Below are 13,445 nucleotides of genomic sequence, written 5' to 3'. Positions count from 1 at the left end.
CCAGCTGCTTCAAGATACTTCTTGTTGCCTTTGTCATCAAGCTTCTAGGTATTATCTACATGGAAAGGTATAGAAAACTTGTACCAGTTCACCAAAAAGTTCTTTTTTTCCTCCAAGAATTTTTACTTCATAATAAGTGATAATTACATTTCATCACAGTTAACAGTGTTGATGAAAATGCAGATATTCACAGTTCAGCATCTTTGAAACAGATGACTAGTCACTCATTTACTTCTGCCTTCCATTTTTAAACAGTTCTGCTATTGAGGCACCCACTGTCCTTTCAGCTGTTTCATGAACCAATCTGTGTGCTGAGGTTATTTTATTAACTTCCGCTTTTTAATATTTGCAAAATCATTTAACCAAACAAATCTTGCAACAGCAGTTGACCTTCATCTCCAGGACAGTCTTGCTTTTGTTTAATTAGACTGACTTACAAGCTGGTGCAGTATTTGTATTGCAGGCAGAACCAAAAGTCCTTTTTTTTTTCTCCACTGAAGATCATGAGGCAAGTATGGGCATGACTGTCCACACAGGCAAACCCAGTAGGAGCAATCTAGTTGTGAGCATCTTTCTAGGGAAGTTTTCTTGTTGTGATAGAATGATCTCATGCATATAATGGATACATTCTGATCATACACTGTTTTGGTGATAGAGAACATAGAAATGTCAAGACACTTTTTCAGCGAGGGCGTTTAACTTTTGAACTCTTAAGTGCATAAAATAGAGGCAATGCCTGCAGTGAGAGGTAATATCTTTTATTAGAGCAGATGATGCAGTGGTGAAGAAGGCTGGCTTTCATGAAGACAAGAAGCCCTTCATCTTACTGAGGGTGGTGGCTCAGTTCATGGAGTCTGAATTCCATCCAAGGCTTCAGTTTCACAAAATGAGAAACTGGGTCCTAGAGGACAAAGAACTGGATCAAAAACTCTGCAGTTACTTGACGTAATGTGGTACAAACTTGTAATGCCAGCTGAAAAGTAATACATATCTTGCAGAGACAATTTTGTCCTAACAGATTTCACAGTGGCTCAGATATTGTCTGCCAGCCCTCAGGGACCAGAACACTACTGTAAACATCATCTCCTATGCATTAACATGGCAGAAGAGGTATTGTGTGCTCTCACTTCATATGGATGCAATTTAAACTCTTAGGTGAGGCTGTAGCACTAATCTAGTATCTGTTAACAAGAAAACATAGTCTGAACAAAATGAGTTTGTTCTAAATAACCTAGTGTTTATTGGAAGTTTTCCATTCTAAACACAGCTTAACACACACAGAGAGAAATTCTGTGATACTTCTCAGTGAAGTGCTGGTTTAAAAAATACCAACCAACCAGCCAACCAACCAAAAAACCCTGTCAGTAATACAGTGAAACCTTGTAATTCTACCTTAAAATGGAAAACCAGGCTTGTGATCATCACTGATTTTAGTAATGATGGAGAAAGATGGGTTTTTGTCATGAAACAAAAGAAACACATTTAGTGAAATTCATGTGTGACATTGATATTTTGCTACATGGGAAAAAAATATCAGAACATTCAAACTGGCCGATTACTACAAATATATGGAGAAAAATGCATAAGGATAGTATTATCAGCATCATTATGGACCTAAATTGTGATATAAGCTAATGAATGTGCTCCTATCTGCCTTGAATAACAGTGAAATGCTGGAGGAGATAAAGAAGAAAAACCCAGAATTATCAAAGAATTCAGAATTCCTGAAAGGTTGTTTCAGGGATGAACTATATTAACACAGCTGCATTTAAGGGGTTTTGGCCTTACTTCCACTCCAGTTTGTATTTTTGCCAGAGGGAGAAGGGTAGAATTTGCTAGTTCCCATCACAGGGAAAAGCTGCTCCACCCACATGATTTCAATCACACATTCCTTAATAATTGGTCATTGATTTTTTAATGTCACATAATCACCTGATACACATGTGGGATCAGCTTATTGTATCAACAATACAAGAGATTACCCAGAATGTTATCAAACACCTACAAATGGCCCAACACCCTTCTAAGAATGAATAATCCCCCAGATTTCAACACTCTCCCACACACACAGAGCTTCAGGCACCCATAACTCCAATACCCAGTGTCCATGGGGTTATTTCTCATGTTATTGAGCCAGGTTTCTCTCCCCTTACCATGATCTTGTATTTTTTGTTTAGGCTTCTTTTGAAGGTGACTTTCCTCCCTCCGCCCCCAGCAGTTTCTTGGTAATTTCCTGGTTATTGTTTAATCCAGCTGATGGCCATCTCTTAAGCAAACTTCATTATTGTTATTTTCCTCTTTAGCGTGACCAGCTTTGGGGCAGATGCCCTTTCAGGCAGTTTTACAGTCTGTTCACTCACAATTTTTCCCTGTCACAGGGAAAGATTTTTCCTGTCACAGCAGTGGCTGTTACCCACCCTATGGCACCGAGATGGGGGCCACACATCTCCTACATGAGAAGCCCCAATTTTCACTCAACACCCCCATCCCTGCTTCTGAGCCTCTCACCTTCAGCCAGGCTGGCACTGGAGCACAACCTAGGATGTGGTTCAGCTCCTCTTAAAAGGAAACCTCTTGAAGAGCTCAGAAACCTACACAGCAGACATCTAAATTAGGGTCCCAGCTCCAGCCTTTAAAGAATGAATACTTTGTTTAAAATATGTTACTAAATGGGAAAGTGTAAATGAGGCTCCCCTGACTTGTCACACATGTATAAAGCCACCAACAAGAAGTGTGTGGGCTGCAGGCTCTCTGCTGTCTCTCCCTTAGCAAGGTACATCATGAGAACTTCCCTTCCTGAAGTCACTTATATGGTGACCTAAGCTCTTCAAATTTAGCTATAGCTCTGATTTCTTCCCACTTTTCTTTCTGTGGCCCAAGGACTTTTGTAACAGCTATGGGAAGGATTTGGGGTTTGGCCTTAAAGGATTTACCCACTATTGTGACTCCCTTCATTTCCTTGCAACACCTCTCAGTGTCAGAGCACAGTTTCACATTTGGTGGTAGTGCTGCCAAAACCGATTTACCAGCTCGATTCTCACCCCCCTCTTCCTGACTGTTTCTACCCTTTACCTCCCAGAACCACCCTGGAAGCAGCTTGCAAAGATGTGTGGTGAACTGAGCAGTGGAATGGAGAAAGTCCAGAAGGGTTCTGAAAAAAAGAGGTGGCTTTCCAGGCAGCTCAGTTTACCACACATGGCTGCACACACATTCACCTGATTTTCCCCAATAAACCAACAACACAGACGTGAGAATTTGCAAGGGGAATGGGAACTCCATCAAGTACTATTGCCATTCAAAACAATGTCTACCTAACCATGTCCTCTGAGGCCACACATTAACCTAAATGAATGAGAAAATCTCTCTAGGGAGATATCTCAGGTGCTGGATACCTGTTGTTGAAATTCCAGCTGTGCCTGCAGGAAGAACAGCACAGTATTTTTTGACTCGGAAACATTTGCTGAGCTCTGGCCCCTCGTGGCTCTTGAGCTTCTCAGTCCCACTGCTTGCAGGAGGTGCTGAGATTTTACCATATGGCATATATGGTGACCATCTTAGGCATCAGATGATAAAATAAGTCCTGGGAGTGCAGAGCCAGCAGGTAGCATGCTGCAGACCTGGTTTGTGTGCTCTGGAAAGCAGGATGTAGGGGTACACAGCCAATGACCTTTGCAGCAGCCAGACACTTGCATAAGTAAGCAGTCTGGTGCCTGAACCTTTGGTGTTTCAGCTACTTCCAAGACATTTTTTATAACTGTTGTCTTGGTATTTACTCTTGTCCAGCCCCATGAATTGCTGTTGGCTATTGCAGAGCTGAGCTGTAACTCAAAATCACCACATGGCCTGTAAAAGGTAGATCACTTCTTTTTATCTGTCACTGACACTTTTTCATAAATTCAGAGCTAAATTTCAGTAGATAGATAAATAGATAAATACTTCGCTGCTGCTGCCTTCTGCTTGCTTCCCTTGAATATATATATACATTCCTCCCTTAAATATATATATAATTCTGTTGTTAATTTGACCACTTCAGAGTGATTTTCCATTTGTATTATTTGCTTTCAAAAAGGCTCTCAGTAGAAACAAAATCACGGCCATTCTGCTAACAAATGAGTTGCTTTTTTTTTTTTTTTTTTTCCTTCTTGTAGAAGGAAAATTAATGACAATGTCAAAATTCAGCATATTAGGTACTGGTATACATATTACCACATAAAACTTTTTTTTTTTTTTTTTTTTTTTTTTTTACTGCATAAATGAGAATATCAGCTGTTTCTAACAATGTGCCATGAAACTACATTGCTTTTCCAAGATAGTAAAGCCATCTGTTTTTCAGGCTAGGTCTGTAGCTGAATTTTTTTCTGAAATATTAGATGGGTACAGTTATATAGGAAAAAAAAATCCTACTGTGTGTGCAGTTTATACCAGCGGAGCCAAATCCTAACACACACCAGTTATTTCAGACCCTAGAAATTACAGAGCCATTTTCATACTGACCTGGAACAAGCTAAATTTAAGAACTTAAGAAGTTTTACAGACTAGTCCACCCTATTATTTTCACTCTCTGTTAAACGTTGTGAGTCTTGCTAGGTATCACTCTCCATGGGTCCTTCAAGGTACCTTTCTGGGCAGCTTTTCAAAACCACCAGCAGAAACCTGTGCTAGCAGGACTTCAGCTGGCAAAATCCTGTAGCTCAGATAAAATCTAAAGTGCCTGTAAGACTTAGGGCAACTGGTTATGAGAGAGGCAGTCCCTTTCACAACATAGAAAAGAGAATCCAAGTGCCTTAGTTATTTGTCAATTAGCCATCGATTTGGATACCCACAATGGGCTGTGGGTGGCAGAGGTTGGAAGAGGGAAGTGCTGGGTGTGCCCAGGCTGCCAGATGAGTTTGAAGTTCTTTTCAAGTACAGACTTGACACTGAGCTTCACTGTGCACATACAAGTAGAGTTTATCCTGGCTCTGGAGTCTGCTGGAAAGAGTTTAAATGGATCCAAAATTTCATTAATAAGGCCTTCATTTTGCAGTGTCAACCAGCAGGCAGGCTTGCAATGAGTTTTGTCTTACTAGGGCTGGGGAACGTGCAAATAAAAATGGTTAAGAAGCAGCTGAGGGGGAAACTTAATTCAAAATAAGTGTCTTTCACCCAGTGTCTCTCCATAGTTACATTAGGTTTACTCATTCACAGGTTCACCAAGAAAGCTAAAATTGTAGGGGCTGCAGTTCTGCAAAGCAACACTACTAAAGGCCCACTCCTTGCTTCAAGCCTTGTCTTCCATAAAGTTTAGTGAACTTCTCACATAATTCTTAAAAATCACTGCATAATGAAGGTAAATTAGTGTACTAGATAACATAAACTATGTTCTGGGAAAGGAGGGGACCCCACCTCTCTATGCAGGGTGTGGTTCTATTTGAAGCTTGACAGTATATTCTCAAAAATGAGCTGTTAGCAGCTCCTAAATACCTACAGATTTTGGAGGCAAGGTAGAAGGAAGGGGCAAGTTTCATGGACCATTAGGAAAACTGGCACTAGCTGGAGAAAAAACAAGCTTTTGCATTTGCAGCCTTTTATAAATTCTTAGAAATATACTGCAACACATATTGAAACATTAATCACACCACAAGTGATGTTGTGTCAATAACCTTTGAATCTACAAAGTCACAACTAATTGGCACCTGGGAAGGACTGTTTGAAGAAGACATATTTTCATTTGGCTGCCCATTGGAACAGCTGGAAAAACAAGAGAAACAGTACACCTTCTCTCTCTCAATCTCTCTTTTTTTTTTTTTTTTTTTTTTTTTTTTTTTTTTTTTTTGTGAATGGTTCAGTTATGCTTTGATTTGGTGTTTTGGTTTTGGTTGGTTTTTTTTCCACTTGGGAAATGAAAAAAATGATACCTTTCAGTTACAGAGCTAGGCTCTCCTTGAAAGAGCCTGTGTTCTCAGGTTTGGTCCTTATTGAGAAGGTTGTGGGTCTTGTGTGTTCTCCTCTTTGTGAGAGCTCTTGCACACTGCTTAGCTTTGAGGGAAGGGCCTTTGGCATCAAGGTCTGGGTTGTTCTGACCTGCATGTGCTCAGCCTCTTTCTAGATGAAGGTGTAATGTGAAATAAATATTTATTGAAAACAGCAAAACAAGCTGCAGTTTGGCTGTGGGGGCATTTACACAAGGGAAGAGATACTGGGATCCAGCCCTTGCTTTCAGCCATACTCAGTGTAAAATATTTCTGCCAGTGGAAGGCAAGATGTGTTGGCCTCTACTGTGTTGTAAGCTTAATGACTGAGCAGAGGAGAGACATCAGACATCCTTGCTTACCTGAGATTGTACTGGTTTGACCATGAAGGATCCAAAATTGAACAAGGAATTGGGTGAAATCCAGTGATAGGACCTGTTTGAACATGTCTTACTACTCTGTCTTCTTCATACTGGTGACCTGTTAGAACAGCTTCCTTTCCTTGTACACCTTTCCCTGTCTCATTCCGGGTTTGTTTTGTTTTGTTTTTTTTTACCTGGTTATGCCTGCAGTGCTTTTGAGCTCTTCTGATGTGCAGGCATCCTGCATGTTTTTCAAAGGACTACTTTTATGTGGTGGATGGGAAACCTGCTCTCTATACCCTTGCTTTTCTTAGTTACCTTTCAAGCCTAAAGTAGTCCACACACCCCTCAAAGAAAATTTGTGATCTACTTTGAATGCTGTGATCTTGATAGACATAAATGAGCCTTGACTGAGCTGTGAAGAGAGAAGCTACAAGGTTTTGTTATGACTTCAGTGACCAGTGAAGTCCTTGAAGCTGGATGAAATCCTGGCTGTGGTGCTTAAAGAGATAGGCATGGTGATAGTGTCAGAAACATGGAAGGACTGCATGGCTCACCAAACATTCCTTAAGTACAATTCAGAAACCACAAACCTGCTGTGTGACAGAGAAATCAGCAATAGGTAGGAACTACAAAAGTGAGAAGCACTGAATTTTCAGTATGCAATGGTTATTCCATGCAGAAAACATAGATATCCTTTCTTGCAATCTCACAGGCATCAGCCAAGGTATGATACTGCTGCATGTAATCAGTGGGGTTTTTTGTCTAATTGAATTCCAGCAGTAAATGCAGGGTTTGTTCTTTTGCTGCAGGCATACAGTGTTTGTTGCATCTTTTTTGCCTATCTTTTACTATTCACTTCCTATTCTCTTATTTAAATTATTTATATTTGTTTTTTTCTCTTCCCTTTGCTTGACATTTTGATTTCTTTGTATAAAAGCTGTTGACATATGGAAGCATAGAGAGGATTCCTTCTGACTTCATGGGATGTGAACTCTGGGTTACAAATCTTTATATACTGCATGAAATTACTATTCTGCAGTGTTGCAGAGGCCACCCTTGTTGGGCAATTTGGTAACCCTGCTCTTGGCCAAGGCTTCCAGCTATTTTGATACTTCTGCAGTGGTGAACCAACAGCAGCAGACCAATATTTCAGGAAATGAAGCTGACATACACTGAGATAAAAGAGATCAACCTCTTGGCTGCCCCACCTCTGCAAATCTCACCCCTAGCTCTCAGCATATCCCACGTGGGAAAATTCCACTCTTGTGGCTCCATCACAGCTACCTCAGGCCACCTTGATACCTCCTGGCTTCTCTGATCCCCTCTGCACCCCCATCAGTTGTCAGTGATGGCCAGAGACTGAAAGGTTCATAGGCTCTGTGGGAAGAAAAGCCATCATGCAAAACTGAAAGGTTTGCATTCTCACATAAGAGCCTGAATGAAAGAAATCCCTCAGAGGATTATTAATAACAGAGGCACCAACAGCACAGACTTCTTATTCTCTTATTGTCTTATTACCTTATTGTGGAGGTAAATGAGTGCAGAGTGCCCCATCAATTCTCAGCATTGCTTAGCAGCAGTGAGATGGGTGCTAATGGCTGAGAAAGAATGTGCTAAATATAAAGAATTTATAATCAAAGTGTATTAGGCATTTATAGCAGTGAAAGGAGGAATTAATCTTTGGATACTAAAACGAAATAGATAGCTATCTATTTAAAGTAGGATTTCCAATTACTGCTTTTCTAGAAAAAGGGTAATGAGTACCCCAAAGGCTCTCTATTCTAGTTTTGACACAGTCCACTTTGTACAGGGCAGTTGACTTGAGTGGTCTCATCAATCTGGGCAATAAAATGCATTAGGATCCTGAGAATAGAAAGTGTTCTGATTTTATTTAGGAAAAAAGTACAGAAAAATCAGAAAGGACATAAAAGGAGTATTGTGCAACACTTAGTTGGAGGTAAGCTGGTTGTAGATGCAGAACGCCTGATGTCCATGGGATTAGTTTGAGATAGTTGAACCATCCATGCAAAAAATCCCATAAAAACAAACTGTACAAAAAGCACTGTCAAAACATCACAGAAAATGTCCTTAAGGCTTTTGCATGGACTTGAGAAGGGGATTGTGTCTGCTTTTGTAAAGCTAGTGAGCAGCTCCCAGTGTAATCTAATTTCTTTCAGTGTTAGCAAGAAGAACAGTTTCTGGCTCTGGAAGAAACAGGTAATTAATGCTAACAGTACAATTGCTTATGTAACAGCTTTTTCTATAGTTTAACAGGCTGGCTGAAATAACTCCAGTCTGTTGGAAGGCAGAGGATGTGGTACTGGTATAATAGCCAGTATGCCCAAAAGCTCTTCAGGGCCATCTCTAACCAAAACTCACATCCTCCTCAGACTCAGCTTGGGGACAGATGTCAGCTTCTGAGAGGGAAGAGAAGGAAAAGAGGGAGATGACCATGGTAGCCTCAGATAAGACAGATTTAAATAATGACAGAATGTCTACATTTTATTTCAGGCTGTCTTGTCTTGTTTTGTTGTGTAGCTGGGAGTGCACAGCTGTGGGATCTGGCCTCATGGCACGTTGGTGCAGAAGATGTCCCAGAATTGGAGTTTTAAGGCTGAGAAAGGGGAAACACCTACGGAGACCTCAGGAAAGGGAGGACACCTCCTGAAGGTAGCTTTGTTTACAGGTTATTAAATAATGCCAAGTGCATTCAGTTCCAGCAGCAGTCTGCAAATGCTCCTCTGTGGTACTTCAGAGAATTTTGTTTGTTCATTTCATACAGAATCACAGAATTGTCATGGTTGGAAAAGGCCTGTAAGATGACCACATTCAACCATCAGCATTCCCCCCCCCCCAGATAAAATAAAATAAATAAATCTACCTGAGGACACCCACTAAAGCATGTCCTGAAGTGCCTCATTTACACGGTTTTTAAAACACCTCTAGGGATGGTGACTCCACCACCTCCCTGGGCAGCATGTTCCAGTGCCTGACTCCTCTCAGTAGTATCTGTAATATATGTTGATGAATTTGTATTCCTAACCAGTAAAATTCAGGAAAAGAATTAAACTGAGAAAGAAGTGAATATGGGGCTAGACAAAGCAGTTGAGACATGTAATTTTCCACTGAAACAGTGTGAACAATACAAGGCCCTAGCAAGACTAACTTCTATCTCGAAGATAATTAAAAGTGTAGGTCCTGTTCTTAAAACAAGACACTGCCAAGGCTAACTAGGCACCAAAGGAATGTGAACATCTGCTCAAGAAGAACATAAAGATGTCACAACCAGCAGATAAGGGGAAAGTTATAGCTAGGGTCTGATATCGCCTTGTAACAATATAATGAAGTCAGCATAATCAAGAAAGGCAAAAAGTTCAAACTTGAGGAAGACCTCTTACTTCATCCAAAGACCCTCTGACAACCCCCGGATATCTCCCCAAAAGAAGACTCTGCCCAGACTCTTCCCAGACTCCGCATACCATGAATATTATAATAGGATGATGTAATCCTATGAATATGTATGTAACCCACCTTCTTTTGAATATGCATAGAATTGTAATCAATAAAAGGTAATTCCATAATTTTAGGGGTGTGCGTGTGAGCGGAGACTCCCCATGCACCCAGCGCTGTTTTGCTTATTGCAATTTTATCAATTAAATTAAACCATTAACAGAATATTGAGTCTCAGTCATTTATAACATATCTAAACTGTACTGTATCTAAAGGATACAGTCTGGGACAACTTTTGTTTGGATAAAAAATAAATTTCTTGCTTTTTCAAAAATGGACATTGGATATTCATTTTCCTCACAGCCGCTGCTGGAATCAAGGTCCTGATTGTACTCGTGTCACTGTCCTACAGCCGCCCGTGGATGGTGAGTACACGGATGAACCCGTGTTAATTGGGATGCTGGAGACTGTGAGGGTGACAGAGCACTGGAACGGGCTGCCCAGAGAGGTTGTGGAGTCTCTTTCTCTGGAGGTGTTCACAACCACTCTGAAGATGTTCTATGTGACCTGCTGTAGGTGACCCTGCTCTGGCAGGGGGGTCGGACTCCATGATCTTTCGAGGTGCCTTCCGACCCCTAACTTTCTGTGATTCTGTGACTGCAGTTCTGCTTTATCTTTATCCCACCCGGAAGACACAAGGGGCCGGGCAGTGAAAAACTCAAACAGATTACAGCACCACAGCACTGTGTTAGGAGAGAGCGGATCTGCCTTGTGCTTTCCCGCCAACCGGAGATACGCGCAACCGGTGCGCAACCACCACCGCTTTCCCTGCAGCCGTAGGGCTGCGGGTAAACCCAAAAGCTTTGACAAGTGGCGGAAAACAGGCACACTTTGACAGAGGGTGCTCGCACACAGGTTCACAGCGAAGCTACCGCGCGGGAAGAGGTCGTTCCGAGAGGGTGTGAGAACCGAGGTGGAGGGCGGGAGGTCTGTGACGGGTGGTGTGTGAGGGGCGGTTCTATGGGGGGCGGTGTGAAGCGGCAGTCTGTGAGAGGCGGTCGGTCTGGGGGGGGCGGTCTGTGGCGGGGGTCGGTGTGTGAGGGGCGGTCTGTGTAAGGGGTCGGGCTCTAAGGGGAGGTCTGTGAGGGGCGGGCGGTCTTTGGGGGGCGGTCTTAGGGGGCGGGCGGTCTTTGGGGGCGGTCGGTCTGTGAGGGGCGGTCGATCTGTGCAGCGCGGTCTGTGAGGGGGTCGGTCTGTGAGGGGAGGTCTGTGAGGGGCGGGCGGTCTTTGGGGGGCGGTTTTTGGGGGCGGTCGGTCTGTGAGGGGCGGTCGGTCTGTGAGGGGCGGTCGGTCTGTGAGGGGCGGTCGGTGTGTGGGGGGCGGTGTGTGAGGGGAGGGCGGTCTTTGGGGGCGGTCTGTGAGGGGCGGGCGGTGTGGGGGGTGCGGTGTGTGAGGGGCGGTCTGTGGGGAGCGTCTGTGAGGGGAGGTCGGTCTGTGGGGGGTGCGGTGTGTGAGGGGGCGGGCGGTCTGTGAGGGGTGGTCTGTGGGGGGGTCGGTCTGTGAGGGGCGGGCGGTCTGTGAGGGGAGGTCTGTGGGGGGATCGGGCTGTGAGGGGCGGTGTGTGAGGGGCTGGCGGTCTTTGTGGGGCGGGCTGTGGGGGGCAGGCGGTGTTTGGGGGTCGGTCTGTGAGAGGCGGTGTGTGGGGCGGGCTGTCTTTGGGGGGCGGGCTGTGGAGGGGGTAGGTCTGTGAGGGGCGGGCAGTCTTTGGGGGGCGAGCGGTCTTTGAGGGTTGGTCTGTGACGGGCGGTCTGTGAGGGGCGGGCGGTCTGTGAGGGGAAGTCTGTGAGGGGCGGGCGGGCTGTGAGGGAAGTCTGTGAGGGGCGGTCGGTCTTTGAGGGGCGGTCGGTCTGTGCGGGCGGTGTGTGCGGGACGCCCAGCAGAGGGCAGCAGAGGCCGCCCCAACCGCCCCCGCCGCCTCCCGGGGCCGGGCACTTCAGTCCCACGGGGCTCTTCCAGTAAATGTCTCCACCGTCCCAGCGTTTTCAATCAGATTCTCCCCTCTCAAAGGTAAGCCGGGCAAGGGAAGTGCACAGAAGGGCTGGTGATGTTCCCTCACGTCCTGCAAACCAGCCTGTCCTCAAAATAGAGGGCTTGAACTTGGCCTCCTCCTCTGGCGGACTGAGAAGACCCTGAGATCTGTTTAATTAATTGTGGAAACCTTTTCTGATCGGTGAGGAATAGGGATATGTTTGCCTAAGTTCAGTTTTGCCGGCCTGTGCCCTACTTAGACCACCTCATCTGCTTCCAGTTTATGTTATTTCATTATACACCAAGATCCGCACGAAGCCACCAATCTTCAGGAGTTTTGAATCCAAGCACTGCCATCTGCAAGATAGGAAAAGGGAGACTCACAATCCCTGTGCTTTTTAGAGGCCAGCTAATAGCCTTTGCAGACTTCAAAGGAGGAGGTACAGAGAGGAGATTCTGTACTGGTATGGTCTGAGACTGCCGAAAGTGAATATACAGAAGCATGTAATAAGCAGAGGAATAATGAGCCATTTTGCTGATATTACTGGCAGGAAGGGAAGAAATGAAGTAATCTGTTTCTCTTGCCTCACCTGCCCTGGCACAGCTTGCTGGCATCATTGCCTGCTCTCAGTTAAAGCTGCCATTCATATCTACAGCTGGGGTTTTTGCAGAGTATGTTAGTCCCTCCAAATTTAGGCACTGTATCTTACCAAAATGTGTAGGAAATTTTGTTTCGTTCATAGAAATGTTAAACTGCTTCATGAAGTCAGTGTTATCAATTCTGAGTTTTTTGGGGCAGAATTCAGATGGAATTAAGGAGGACATCTGTGGGTAAATAGCACACAAATAGTTTTCTGAGCTGACAATGGTGTAATAAAAAAAATCTTGTCAAATAAAGAGAGTATTTCCTTGTCTTATGGAGGTTTATATGGACAAACTCAAGAAGCATTCAGATCTCCCAGATCTGGTCCCTGCATTAAGCTTAAAAACAATGCACCTGTCCTCTGCAGGGGAACCCAGAACTCCTTATTTAGATACAGGTTCCCTTTTACTCTTAATGGAGAGTAACAGATAATTTCGAAGCAGTATCCAGAAGGTGCAAGTGCAGGAGAATTCAGAGGAAATTAATAACTGGTAGGAAATACCACATCCCCCTTTTGCAGTGTAAGAACTTAAGTCTTGGTATCCCTTTGAGGATTGTTTACCCATAAAAAAAAAAAAAAAAAAAAAAAAAAAAAAAAAAGGCAAGATAAATAGAGATATCCAGCTGGTGGCTGAGGATGTTGTCTGACTAGTTGAAGAGTAAACATCCATTTTAACAAGTTCCCTTCCTGCTTAGATGCAGCACCAAGGGCTATCTGCTGATGTTTATGTTTATGTTTATGTTGTCCCACTCAACAGGGCAAAGCAACCAAGCACAGGTCCTTAAGCTGAAATAAAAGGCAGAGAAAGTTTGTCTTCAGATATTGGCAATCAATAGTTTAAGGACTGTTTACATACAACGTTTCTGCCCCCTGCTTGGGCTGGAAGGGACTGTGGTTAAAATTGCCCACCCTCCTTAATTTAGCCTCAAGTTCCAGTAGTAATATGGTTTAAGCATTTGCCTCTGGGCAGTGTCCCTTAACTTCCTCGGGGCAAGCCACACCTTAAG

Source organism: Heliangelus exortis, chromosome 1 (assembly GCF_036169615.1).
Source record: "Heliangelus exortis chromosome 1, bHelExo1.hap1, whole genome shotgun sequence".
Lineage (NCBI taxonomy): Eukaryota > Metazoa > Chordata > Aves > Apodiformes > Trochilidae > Heliangelus > Heliangelus exortis.
The sequence above is the reverse complement of the archived record's forward strand: the minus strand, read 5'-3'. Positions refer to the sequence as shown.